Source organism: Lepidochelys kempii, chromosome 5, assembly GCF_965140285.1.
Source record: "Lepidochelys kempii isolate rLepKem1 chromosome 5, rLepKem1.hap1, whole genome shotgun sequence".
In the NCBI taxonomy this organism is placed as follows: domain Eukaryota; kingdom Metazoa; phylum Chordata; order Testudines; family Cheloniidae; genus Lepidochelys; species Lepidochelys kempii.
In genome coordinates, this window is record NC_136384.1 from 74,526,737 (window position 1) to 74,539,124 (window position 12,388).

Sequence of the window (12,388 nt, forward strand, 5' to 3'; positions counted from 1 at the left end):
AACCAGCAGGCAACCTTAACCGCACACCGAACACGCTCCTCCCGGACCCGCCAGTGCAAGCCAGGAGGAGCCTTCCTTTGCAAGCAACCCAAAGGATTAGATATAGATATGGAGAGGGGAGTACTGTACCTTTTCGGTGCATGTATCTAGGCAGCTAGAGGACAAGAACTAGCTGATGTAGTGTCCCATTTAGTAATCCATTTAAGGGGATCTCTCTGGGAAACTGGATCCACTCTCTCCTTTGCAATCCTTTGTCAGTACTACATGTGTGCTTCTTTGGGGGATGGGATGTTTAATATTGCTACTTTCTGGAATGCAAACGCAATTTGCTCATTTCCAATGACGGGAGAGAAAAGGGGGAAGAGGAAAAAAGGTTTAGCAACTCCTCTCCAAACCCAAATTCCACTAGGATCCTACTCCAGGAAGTCCCCTTCAGTCGAATCTTAGGAGATAAGTCATTTCAGGGTCTTGTCCTGCTCCCTTTCTACCAAAAGTGCGCCAGGTGTAGAGGCTGCTTCAGGAAAACTCCTAGGCAGGCGGCACTCTGTACGCCGCGGCAGGAAAGCGCGGTTGCTTTAGCCCAAAGCTCCTGGTCATTGAACTGTGTTTGTAGAGGAGTTCAGAGTAACCTCTCTCCCTGTGCCCTGCTAGTCTCCGAGTCCCAACTCCTCTGTCAAAGGAAGGCTGCTACGCTGCGGGTGGAGTCAAATCCCGGACTGGATCTCTCCAGATGGACTCACTTGATTCCACCCACCCTTCCTTTCCAGTCCCTTGCTATAACCAACAAGGATGAGCATGTGCAATGGGTAGGGGATAGGGTGAGAGCATGGCAAGTTTCCAAGTGCATATTCCCCCTCCCTCTCCTCCCCGCCCCCCGACATGTACAAACAAGGCGATAACGAAAGTGAAGAGCTGAAAAAGCCCTTACCCCATATACAGTATTGATGTACAGTGCTGTGTTTGTAATCAGGACGGGGGGTGAATCAGCGATGAGAGAAGTATTACTGATTGTTGACGCAAAAAAAAAAAAAAAAAAGGCAAGGAAGAAGTGCTCCAGGAGAGGAGATACAAGACAGAATTTGCTCATCGATTTTCTTAAATGGAAGTTTTAAAGGATATGGGTAAGTGAATTGTTAAGACTTTCTAATTCTGAGAACTGTTCCGGTGCTCACATCCTAGAGCAATGAACATCCTACACACAAAGCGAGTTGCCTATAAGATACGTAAAATAACTGTTCAGTACATAGTAGTCTTGTAAAAATATGTAGATATAACAGCTCTTGAAAGAAAATATATGCCAAGAATAAACAATAAACTAACAGAACTGCTATGATAGTCTGAATATTGTGCTTGAACTTTTGTATTTACATGCAGTGAGAATATTTTTAATTTAAATTCTTAACAAAGTGAATGCAGTGCCAAAAAAAAATCCCCAATAAAAAAATCCTACACACGCACATTTTAAATATTTGATTTATTTTATACAGGTGCATGAAGAGAGGGAAAGGGATAACCTTCCTTCTAAAAACATCAAATTGCCAAGACACAGCCTCCATCCATCGCCCATGTTAAAAAAGACTTTTTTAAGGGGAAACTTGCCAAAGGCCAATAGATCCTCACTTCTCTCCCTTCCCAAGGCATATCCTTCTTTCTATTCCACATGTATATGCTTATGTTTACCTCAGATTTGTACTGAGTGAGGCAACCAGAAATGCTGGCAATCGAAATTTTCCACCATCGCGATTGTTCCGGGTCCACTAAAACTATTTCCAGTAGCAATGTTTCCTTTTAAGAGACAGAACCAGCAAAATAGCAGGGAGCTACACTTGTGTATCAAGATCTGCAGAAGGAAAGAGCGGAAAAGATGGCCATGAAAAAGCGCCCGGAGACAAAAACAAATCAGAAGCCTCAGGTGGTCTAACTTGTACCTCTGAAACCGAAGTGCCGCTGCGTGTGTACACAAGGGACCCAGCATATGCCTATATATAAGTACAGTCTGTGTGTGCATCTCAGAGGAGATGATTAAGAACATGCACGCACACCGTAGCTCTACCTAGCTTAGAGGGGTTTAGCCTTGGGAGAAAGACGTCTCAGAGCTGTGTTCCCTGTGTGCCAGAAGGGGCCGCTGCACTGATTCGCCAGGGCCAACAATGCGAGGGTTGATTACATTTGCAAAGTTGCTGCCTGATCCGGCTTCCTCCGAAGGCGACGGCAACCCCCCCACTAACTTCAGTGGCAGCAGGCTCGGACGCCCGAGTTGCGCACGGCTTAGCAGGGCGGGAGCTCCCCTGCCTCCCGTCACGCTAGTAGGGCACCGTGGCGCATTTCTCAGCGGCGCGGTCCGCCGAGACGCAGACACAGCTCCTCCCGCTCCAGGCTCCGCTCTGTACAGACAGACCCAGGCTACGTCCAGCTCTCGCTACCTCTCTAGGTTGCAGAACGCGTGTTCTGTGGAGGAGTATCGCAGTCTATTGTGTAAGCCCCCATCGCGTTTCCCTGACATTACCCGTTCGCCGAGGGCCCTAAGCTGAAGCACCATGATGCCACCCCGTCCGATGGCCCTCCAGGGAAACAGGGCTGGGCCCGGGCGGCAGATCAGGTCGCAGTTGTCTCCCCCACCCCACCGATCCCAGTTTGCGAGCGGCTGGCTGGGTTAATCCGTCCGTGTCTCAGAGCCAGCGAGGCGCAAGAAGACAGCTAATAAATTAATCCGCCGCCTTCCCACCCGCCGAGCGGGAACCCCGCTGCCGCTCAACGCCGCTGCTCCGGCGAGTGGCAGCAGCAGCGCCCCCCAGGCTCAGGTGCGGCGGAGGCAGCGCGCAGCCTGTCTTTCGCGCTTGCCTCCAGCAGCAGCCCCAGCCCCACGCTCCGCGGCTGATTTACATGTTATTTGTGCCTGGGAAAACTTCTGTAATTGCCGGAATTAGGCAGAGCAAACGGATTGTTTCACAGGCTGAACCAAATTAATTCCAGGTTTAGCTCCTTCCCTTAGAGAAACAAACAATTAAGCTGTCTTGTTTGCTTTATGGATATCGTTGAAATGGGAGACACGTTGCTTTTCTAGAGGGGGCGGGGTGGGGTTTTCTTTCGCAGGATGTATTGTTATTTTGAATATTAATGTTTATTTACTTATTTTATTTCACAGAGTCGCTAAATGGAGAGGATATTTCTATTGACTTTTTTTTTGCACAATCCGATCAGTAACACACTGATTTATAATTGCTTACCTTTTCATAGCATATCACTAAAGAAAGCTGCGTCCCTCCTCTCTGATTTTCCAAATCCGCTGCATTACGATCCAGTTAGACAGCTATCATTTCAAACCGTTTGGATTTCGATTATGAGATGAAACCGCAGTGGAAGCCACGTGTAAATCCGCTCGCTTGGAGCTCTAAGACTCTTTTACCAGTGCCTTTGTGACAGCAAGCGAAGGAGCAGGGGGAATAAAAGCAAAAGATTCCCCATCCCCCTTTTGCTGATTTCAGCCTGCTCCTTCTCTGACTGCTGAAGCTAAAACCTAGGGGCTATATGGTCAAAACCTGACGCTCACAGACAGGACTGACGTTCAGAGTGCTCAATCCCACTTCAATCAGTTGGTCTCCAGTTTGAAACAAAGCACTGCTTGGGACGTGGGAGGGATGCAAACCACAGTGGATTCTCTTTACAGTGAATGAAGTGCAATTCAGTGCAGCACATGGAGACTTCTCAACGATCTTAAATCTGGATATAAAACATAACCTTTGAAGTCCTGGGAAGGAGCTAAACTATAACCTGAATTCATTTGGGGGATGCAAGACCTCCTCTTGTCTTGATCTAACTAGTGTGCAAATGTTTCCTAACAGTACTTTTACTGTATCTGCCACATGAATAGATCCACAGGGCTGCTGTCCTTTCCCTTTCAACAATAATTCTACTGTACTGCATTGAATCTTTAGCTCCATTCACTTTTTATATTAAATTATTGTTTGGGAAATTAAAAAAGATACTGGAGCGGAATAAGATAAAAATATCAAAGATTAAACAACCTAGATCTGTAACTTAAAAAAAAAAACAATAACAAATTGCATATTTTCTCGAGGTCTTCAATTGTGTGGTATGGACCTTAATGTCTTCAATAGTAATTTCCATCTTCCAGGTCTCAACTGACCCATGTTACAATAACAGCCTCAAGTAATACATTTTAGAACCAGATAAGTGAAATGATGGAGTGCAGTCTACAGCTAGGGGATTTACTAGTTGGCCATAAGAAGCATGACATTAAAATAATTACTTGTTTATGACAACTGTGTTTCTGCCTTTTACTTTTAGATAATGAAAGGACTGCTAGAAATTGGCTTTTCTGCGGTATTTGTTTTAGGATCTAAAGTTACACACAAATACATTCAATTTCTAGTGGTTAGATTACAAGGAAAAAGACTTTTCTGGTATCAAGCAAATCCCCCCACCCCCAGCCCTTGACAGTTTAAACGGAATATGTACTTAGAGTAATTTTCTAACCAAAGGAACAGAGACGTTATATATTTTCTTTCTTTTCACTGGAAATTTAAAACAAGACAGCTCTGCACCAAGCAGAATTATTACTGAGGATGGATACATGTTAACTAAACAATGTTACCCTAAATCTGAAATTAGAGCAACTGAACTGAACTAGTACAGTACCCATTATTTGGGTACCAAATCCAGTGTCAGGGATGAAGCCAGATGAATGGGATTTGATTTAACAAGAGCCCTTGCCCCACACCCCTAAAGTGGCACCATACTGATATTATGCTTCTTCTATAACTCACCAGAAATAGAAACACTGAAAGAATCTCTCCCCCACAGACTGAGGCCATCTTTTCAACAATATGCAACATTTACATTAGATTCTGTATTGCTTGGGAACCCAAAATTCTATTGACTTTCCTGGAAATTTGAAGGGGAAGCAAAACAAGATCCAGCCCAGACCGTTCACTTCATATTCTACCAAAATTTCAGAAATACTCTCACACTTGTTTTCCTCTGTTCAGAGTAAAAAAGACTCTCAAATGGAGGGTTTTTTTTTTAAACTTAGGTTCTCATGAATATAGACCAGATTTTTATATTTCAAAAGGCTTTGCAAGAAGAGGCAGCTGAGAAAACCTATTTCCTTATTCACCAAACAACATTATTAGTAGTGAGAAATTATATTGTTTGAGCCTTTTTCAAAGCTCTTTTTCTGTTTCCTATCCAACGGCTTTCTATCTGTTCCTTTCTGCACTGATTCATTTCTCCTCTTCAAATCTCACATTCGAAACTTCCTTTCTGCTTCAGTCTCTGAAACTCACTTTTCCTTTCTCCCCTTACTGCACCCTTCCATTCTCAGCTGACTAGAACCAGTCTGCAAAATTATCCATTTGCATCTTCACGGCTTCAAACATTGTAGCTCTTTCCTTTTACTTAACTCCATCTCTACTTCATTTTCACTTTCTCTCGGTATCCAACTCAGTGAAGTGTTCTTTCTCCTTTTCTCTTCTACCTCCCTCTGCAAAGTATTTTGTGCTATTTTTAATAGTGTTGTAACATCAGCCTTCACACTATCTTTATTTTGTGGTGGGGTCTGATCTTCTGAAAACTGAGCAACAAATCCTGCTCACCTTAATACATGAACTTGCTGGGCCTATGCACGTGAATATGACGAGGAGGATTTGGCCCCATTAGCCTACTTTTTATTCAGGGCCAGCTCCAGACACCAGCGTTCCAAGCAGGTGCTTGGGGCGGCAGTTCGGAAGGGGCGGCAGTTCCTCCGGCCCCGGCGGCAATTCGGTGGCAGCTTCTTCCTTTTGCCATCCGGGGCGACAGTTTTTTTCAGTGCTTGGGGCAGCAAAAACTGTAGAGCCGGCCCTGTTTTTATTGTAGGGTAAAGGTACTGGCTAAATTCTTAAATGCCTAACGGCCACTTCACATGCCTAAATCCCAGAATCAGGCCACTAAGAGTCACCAAACCCCAGCTCTGTTGCCCCAGAACCCTGTAGGTGCCTAAACTTGCTCAGAACCTACATTGTTGCAGTAAAAGTTCCCTAGGTGCGTATGTTACTGCCTCTGAGCATAAGCGGTCTGCGAGGCATCCGGACACTTAAGACCCAGAGTGATGCGTAAACTGGGGGAAGATAGATATTCCTCTATGTAAATTGCCTGCAGGACCTAATCCTGTAAGCGTACTCAGACCTTGCCTACTGGATGAGACCTCTATAGGCGAGCTTTGCACAAAATGAGGAGAGGAGGAGCTCCTTCCTAACTTTTAGCCCAGTGGTTAGGGTACTCACCTGAGATGTGGGAGATGCCCAGGTCAAGTACCGCCTCCACCTGAGGAGATGGGATTGTGAACTAGGCTATACCACCTCTCAGGTGTGTACCCAAACCACTGGGCTATGGGATATTCTGATGTGGGGGCACCCTAAATCTCTCCTGTTGAAATTGTTGCACTGTGGCTAACAAATAAAAAGAGTCACTGGAGCAGGGGGACTGGATCCTGGGTCTCCCACCTCCCAGTTCAGGCTAAAGAGTCAGCATCATTCTCATCCTCTCTCTGTCACTCTCTCACCCAATAACTTGAGGTGGCTAGAGTACTGAGTTAGGAGACTCAGGATCCAGTCCCTCTGCTCCAATAACTTTTTGTATTTATTATCCACAGTACAACAGCTTCAACAGGAGAGTGTGAGGGAGCCCTACATCAGAACATCCGTAGCCCAACTGTTAGGGCATTCAACTGCAAGATGGCAGATCCCTGTTCAAATCCCTTCTCCCTCTTAGATGGAGGGGGAACTTGAACATGGGGTTCTCCCACATCCCAGGTAAGTGCCCTAACCACTGGGCCAAAAGGGAGCTCCTAAATACCAAGGCCAAAAGGGACCATTGTGATCATCTAGTCTAATCTTCTGTATAACACAGGTCATGGAACTTCCCCAAAATAATTCCTCCAGCAGATCTTTTAGAAAAACATTCAATCTTGATTTTAAAATTGTAAGTGATGGAGATTCCACCATGATCCTGGTAAATTGCTCCAACGGTTAATTACCCTCAGTGTCAAAAATGTACACCTTATTTCCAGTCTGAATTTGTTTAGCTTCAACTTCCAGCCATTGGATCATGTTATGCCTTTCTCTGCTGCACTGAAGAGCCCATTATGAAATATTTTTTCTCCATGTAGATGTTTATAGAGTGTAATCAAGTCACCCCTTAAGCTTCTCTTTGTTAAGCTAAATCGGGGTAGGCAAACTACGGCCCGGAGGCCGCATCCGGCCCTTCAGATGTTTTAAGCTGGCCCTCGAGCTCCTGCCAGGGAGCGGGGTCTAGGGCTTGCACCGCTCCACACATGCCGTGGCTCTGCACAGCTCCCAGAAGCAGCAGCATGTCCCCTCTCTGGCTCCTTCATGTAGAGGCAGCCAGGGGGCTCTGCACGCTGCCCCCACCCCAAGTGCCACCCTGCAGCTCCCATTGGCCGGGAACCAAAGCCAATGGGAGCTGCAGATGTGGCGCCTGTGGATGGGGCCGTGTCTGTGAATTGTGCAGGATGCAGAGCTGCCTGGCCATGCCTCCACATAGGAGCCAGAGCGGGGACATGCTGCTGCTTTCGGGAGCTGCTTGAGGTAAGCGCCATCCGGAGCTGGTGCCCCTGACCCCCTCCAGTGCCCCAACCCTCTGCCCCAGTCCTGATCCCACTCCTGCCCTCCGAACCCCTCAGTCTCACCCTCCAGCACCCCAGAGTCCACCCTGCTAGCTGCAGCCCTCACTCCCCCACCCACATGCCAACCCCCTGCCCCAGCCTGGAGCCCCCTCCCTCACCCTGAACTCCTCATTTCTGGCTCCACCCCAGAGCCCGCACCCCCAGCTGGAACCCTCACCCCCCTCCCACACCCCAAGCCCCAAGTTCGTGAGTATTCATGGCCTGCCATAAAATTTCCATACCCAGATGTGTCCCTAGGGCCAAAAAGTTTGCCCACTCCTGAGCTAAATAGATTGAGCTCTTTTGGTATGTCTACACAGCAATTAGTGCCAGCTGACTCTGACTTACAGGGCTCAGGGACTGTTTAATTGTGGTGTAGACATTCAGGTTTGGCTAGAACTCAGGCTCTAGGACCCTGCAAGATAGGAGGGTTCCAGAGCCTAAGCTCTAGCAAAGCCTAAACATCTACACTGCAATTAAACAGATCCTTAGTCCGAGCCCCATGAGCCTGATTCAGCTGCTCTAGGCCAGCCGCAGGTGCCTAATTGTAGTGTAGATATACCCTTTGAGTCTATCACTACAGACATGCTTTCTAAGGCAAGTTTTCTAATACTTTAAGCATTCTTGTGGCTCTTCTCTGAATCCTCTCTAAGTTATTGACATTCTTCTTGTGGGGACCAGAACTGGACCTAATATTCCAGCAGCAGTTGCACCAGAGCCAAATACAGAGATAAAATAACCTCTCTACTTACGATCCCCCAGCCTATGCATTCCAGGGTCACGTTAATTCTTTTGGCCACAGCCTTACACTGGGAGCTCATGTTCAGCTGGTTATCTACCCTGACCCCCAAATCTTTTTCACGGTCACTGTTTCCCAGAACAGAGTCCCCCATATCATAAGTATGGCCTACATTCTTTGTTCCTAGGTGTATACATTTACACTGAGCCATATTAAAATGCATAATGTTTGCTTGTGCCTTCTTTACCAAGTGAACCAGATCACTCTGAATTACCACTCCCCCAGGCTTGTGTCATCTGCAAAGTGATGATTTTATGTTTTCTTCCAGGTCACTGAAAAAAATGTTAAATAGGGCCAAGAATCAATCCCTGTGGAACCCCACTAGAAACAAACCTGCCTGATGAGGTTTCTTCATTTACAATTACAGTTTGAGATCTATTTGTTAGCCAGTTGTTCATCCATTTTAATATGTGTATGTTAATTTTATATTGCTCCTTCTTCTTCCAAAAATGGCATAGGCGCCTAGCTCCAAAGAGGATTCCTGGCTGTGAATTGCTAGCAGAGGTAGGTGCCTATCTCCCTGATAAGTGTGGGGCTTAACACACACCTCTGTGGTTGGCATCTCCAAGTGGCTAGTTTAGGAGGGTCCCTGCCTAGCATGCTAGCTTTTGTGAACTGTAGTCTAAGGCACCTGTCTCTCCCCATTCATTTTACAGAAGCTTAGGCGCCTAACTCAGGCTGTATGAATTGCAGTGATTTTCCAGGTGCCATTCTTTTGTGCATCCAAGCCAAGATGATGTTACAGTTGGGAGATACATCTGTGTTAAAATGAAAGAATAGAGCACGGATTAAAAAAAGTCTTAATATAGATATGTTTTTGTTCCTTTTCTTAATCTTACTGCAACAAGGAAAACCCAAACTGTAAATATGATTTCTGTCAAGACAACATTGTTGAATGCCTAGCAAAGTAATTACTCCTACACAGAGAAGATAAGATCCTTCTGTTAATCACAGCCGAGGAATTCTCAAAATTCAGATGTATTTCAAGTATGTTGAAAAGCAGTTTGACATTAGATCAGCAGATAACCATTCCTGATCTTACCACTGCTGGCCGGAAGAAGAAGCTGGGTAAATAGTTAACTTATGGGGGCCCAATCTTGAACTCATTACTTGGGCAAGGAGTCAATGGACATTTTGCCCGAATAAGGGCTATAGAATGAAGCCCGTGATTTAGGAGTTGTAAGCTTTCAACATATTTCAGCTATATTACAAGTGAACTGAAATCAGGGTAAGAGCAGGATGACCCTGTGCGATGTGCTCAAGGGAGAAATGTGGTTAGAAAGGCCACATAATCCACGCTAGGGAGAGCAGTGGCTCCACAGCATGAGATGTCCCTCCCTGGGAGCCCACAGAGAACCTCTCTGTGCCAACACCATGCAACAGGGTCTGCACAGCTGTGGGGAATGACGGAAGGGAAACAGGGCCAGGGAGCAGCTGTTTTATGCAAGATGCTGCCCTGGTCAGCCAATTGTATATCTGCCAGAAAAATCAGCAGAAATTCATGCTATTGTAGGAGCAACAATAACTTCTCATATGTGTCATTGGCTTCCCATAGAGGGGGAGTGGTGCACAGGCCTGGCCAAAGTAGGTAGTGGCAGCAGAGGTCCTGAGAAAGTCATGGATGGGGTCAGAGAACAGAGTGACTTGTCCTCTATACAGAGACTCCAGGTATGAGGAGCACAATATGGAAAAGAACTGTAGAATTTAATAGATGTTAAACCAATAGAGTTCTATAGCTATTTAATAGGGTTCTGCTATGAAATAACTCTAAAATATGTGGGTCAGATCCTCATTTGATATAAAGTGGCATCATATTGACATCAGTGCAGCTTCCAAAACGACAGCCTTCACATGGTACTCCTGTTACATGTTATCCCGGCCCTTCCTTTTCAGTTTTTATTTTGTTTCAGTTTTCTCAGGAATTTATTAGTGTTTATGAAAAATAATTGAAAAATCAGTGAAAACATTAACTTTACATTTTCCTGGATAAATATCGGGGGATGCGAGGACAAAAGAAAAGCAACAAATAGAGAAAAGTAAGAATATTGAAAGTAAAAACAGGTTCATGCTGGGCTGCTGCCCATGCATCTCTCCTTCCAGGGAAGGGGGCGTTCCGGCTCTTCTTTTTTTAGGACTTGAGCACTGATTGTACACATATGCATATGTATGCTTGTATGTGTGTGTGTGTGTCTTCTACACAATGAATGTAATCAAATTTTAGTTATGTGAAATGTTTTAAAGTCCTTTTCTGGGGCAGCGCAGAAGAATTGTAGGACCAGTTCTATGTGTCTGGCAACTTAACGTAGAAGGTCTGTCACATGTCTAGTGTGAGTGTCTTTAAAGAGTTCTCAAAGTGCGTAAAACTGATGTTGTAGCTCTATAAGAAAGTCATGCTGCAAAGAATGAGCAAGCTGCAAGATACTAAATTCAGGGCTATGATCTAATTGCCACTGTGAATTATGGGAGGTATGGCCTTGCCAGGTACACCAGGCATGGTCTTATAGACGTCTCAGTCCTGGGGGAATCTAAGACTACAGGAATCTCTGCAATAATAATAATTGCTGCAATAAGAATCAGACAATTGACCATAATGAATGTTTACAAACATCCAAATATTGAATGGCCAAAGCCCGCATTACCATCTTTTCTCCATCCTGCCATGTACTCTGGTGACCTTAATAGCCCCCACTCACAACAGGATTATAGCAGAAATGATGCAGCTAGTGAGAAACTCACAGACTGGGCCTCATTTTTGACCCCAAACAATCAGCGAGTTTTCGCTTGGCCAGATGGAACACGGAACACAATTCAGACTTGTGTTTTCTGATGAAAGACAATAGTGGTGTTCCTCTGTAAGCTTCACAAACAGTACTGGAAAACTTCCTTTATGGAGCACACCACATTCTGCATTTTGGCTTTGGAATTTTGCTGATTGAATCAACACCAAAACCGCACTGGAATTTCCACAAAGTGAACTGGGTTGCACATACTGCTGGTATTGAAAACAGGATATTGTACCAAGTTGATCCCAGAAAACTAAGACCACTTTGTTCACCTTCTTATCAAAGTTGCCGTGAAACACATTCTCTGCAGCTATTGCAAGCCTTGCTGGCAGCCAGAGATAAGCACTCTTCCAACAGTATGAGAAGAGCAGTGATCCGGACACAGCAAAAGCACTAATAGAGTCATTGAACTCTGCCCTCCCAAAGAGATGGAATGAGACTGTGGAGGGTCTTGACTTCACTCTTTCCAATTGCAAAGCCTAGGCACTCCTCCATAAGCCGTAAGTCACTGACCCAGAAAAACTGCACCAACCAAAAGTGATGGCCAGTGCTGTTGCCTCACACCTTCTCTGTCACTCAAAGACCTAAATTAACAAAATGACTGGACACAAAGTTCAGAAAGAGTTCTTTCTATCTGACAAAGCACCACCACTTCACTGCCCTCATCTCTATATACTATAGAAGATAGGAACAAAGCCCTCCTGGTCACTAAAAGTGGAAAAGCTGCTGGCAAGGATGGTATTGTAACCAATTATTTTAGTTTATTATTCATTTATTGTGTGATGCTATGATTAATTAACATGTCATGTTATATATAACATATATGCTAAATAGAATTAAGATGTAAGATTATAGAAATATAAGACTGATTAGTATTTAGAAAGAAATATTATGCATTAGCTATCTAAGAAAGGAAGGCTGAAACACAAAAATGCAGAAACAAATGAACCCCATGATATTGGATGGCCAGCGCACACCATCTCAATCCATTGCCGTAATTACAGAACCATTGTCCTGGACATCAACTCTATACATAGAGTATAAAAGCCAGGAAGGAAGGGGACACTATGGACTCACAAGGACAGAGTGCATGATTCCAAGAGGCCCCATTCACAGTTGTAG

General features: G+C 45.0%; 1 protein-coding gene and 1 long non-coding RNA gene across 6 annotated transcripts in view; one reads left to right on the forward strand and one right to left on the reverse strand.

Annotated features, from left to right (window-relative positions):
- The window catches only part of SEMA6A (semaphorin 6A), a 131,833-nt gene extending 128,512 nt beyond the window's left edge, over nt 1-3,321 (reverse strand). The window contains exon 1 of one of the 5 annotated variants that reach the window (XM_073344767.2): nt 3,228-3,321. The gene's annotated coding sequence lies outside the window, so the exon portion shown is untranslated. Of the gene's footprint in view, nt 1-129; nt 740-3,227 lie in introns of those variants that run through there. The other 4 variants (XM_073344764.2, XM_073344768.2, XM_073344769.2 and 1 more) reach the window with 4 other exon arrangements.
- LOC140911531 (uncharacterized) lies at nt 364-4,305 on the forward strand. Its single transcript, XR_012159016.2, has 3 exons — nt 364-1,121; nt 1,488-2,475; nt 3,146-4,305. It is a non-coding gene; the product is annotated as an uncharacterized LOC140911531 (long non-coding RNA).
- The last annotated feature ends 8,083 nt before the right edge of the window (nt 4,306-12,388 follow it).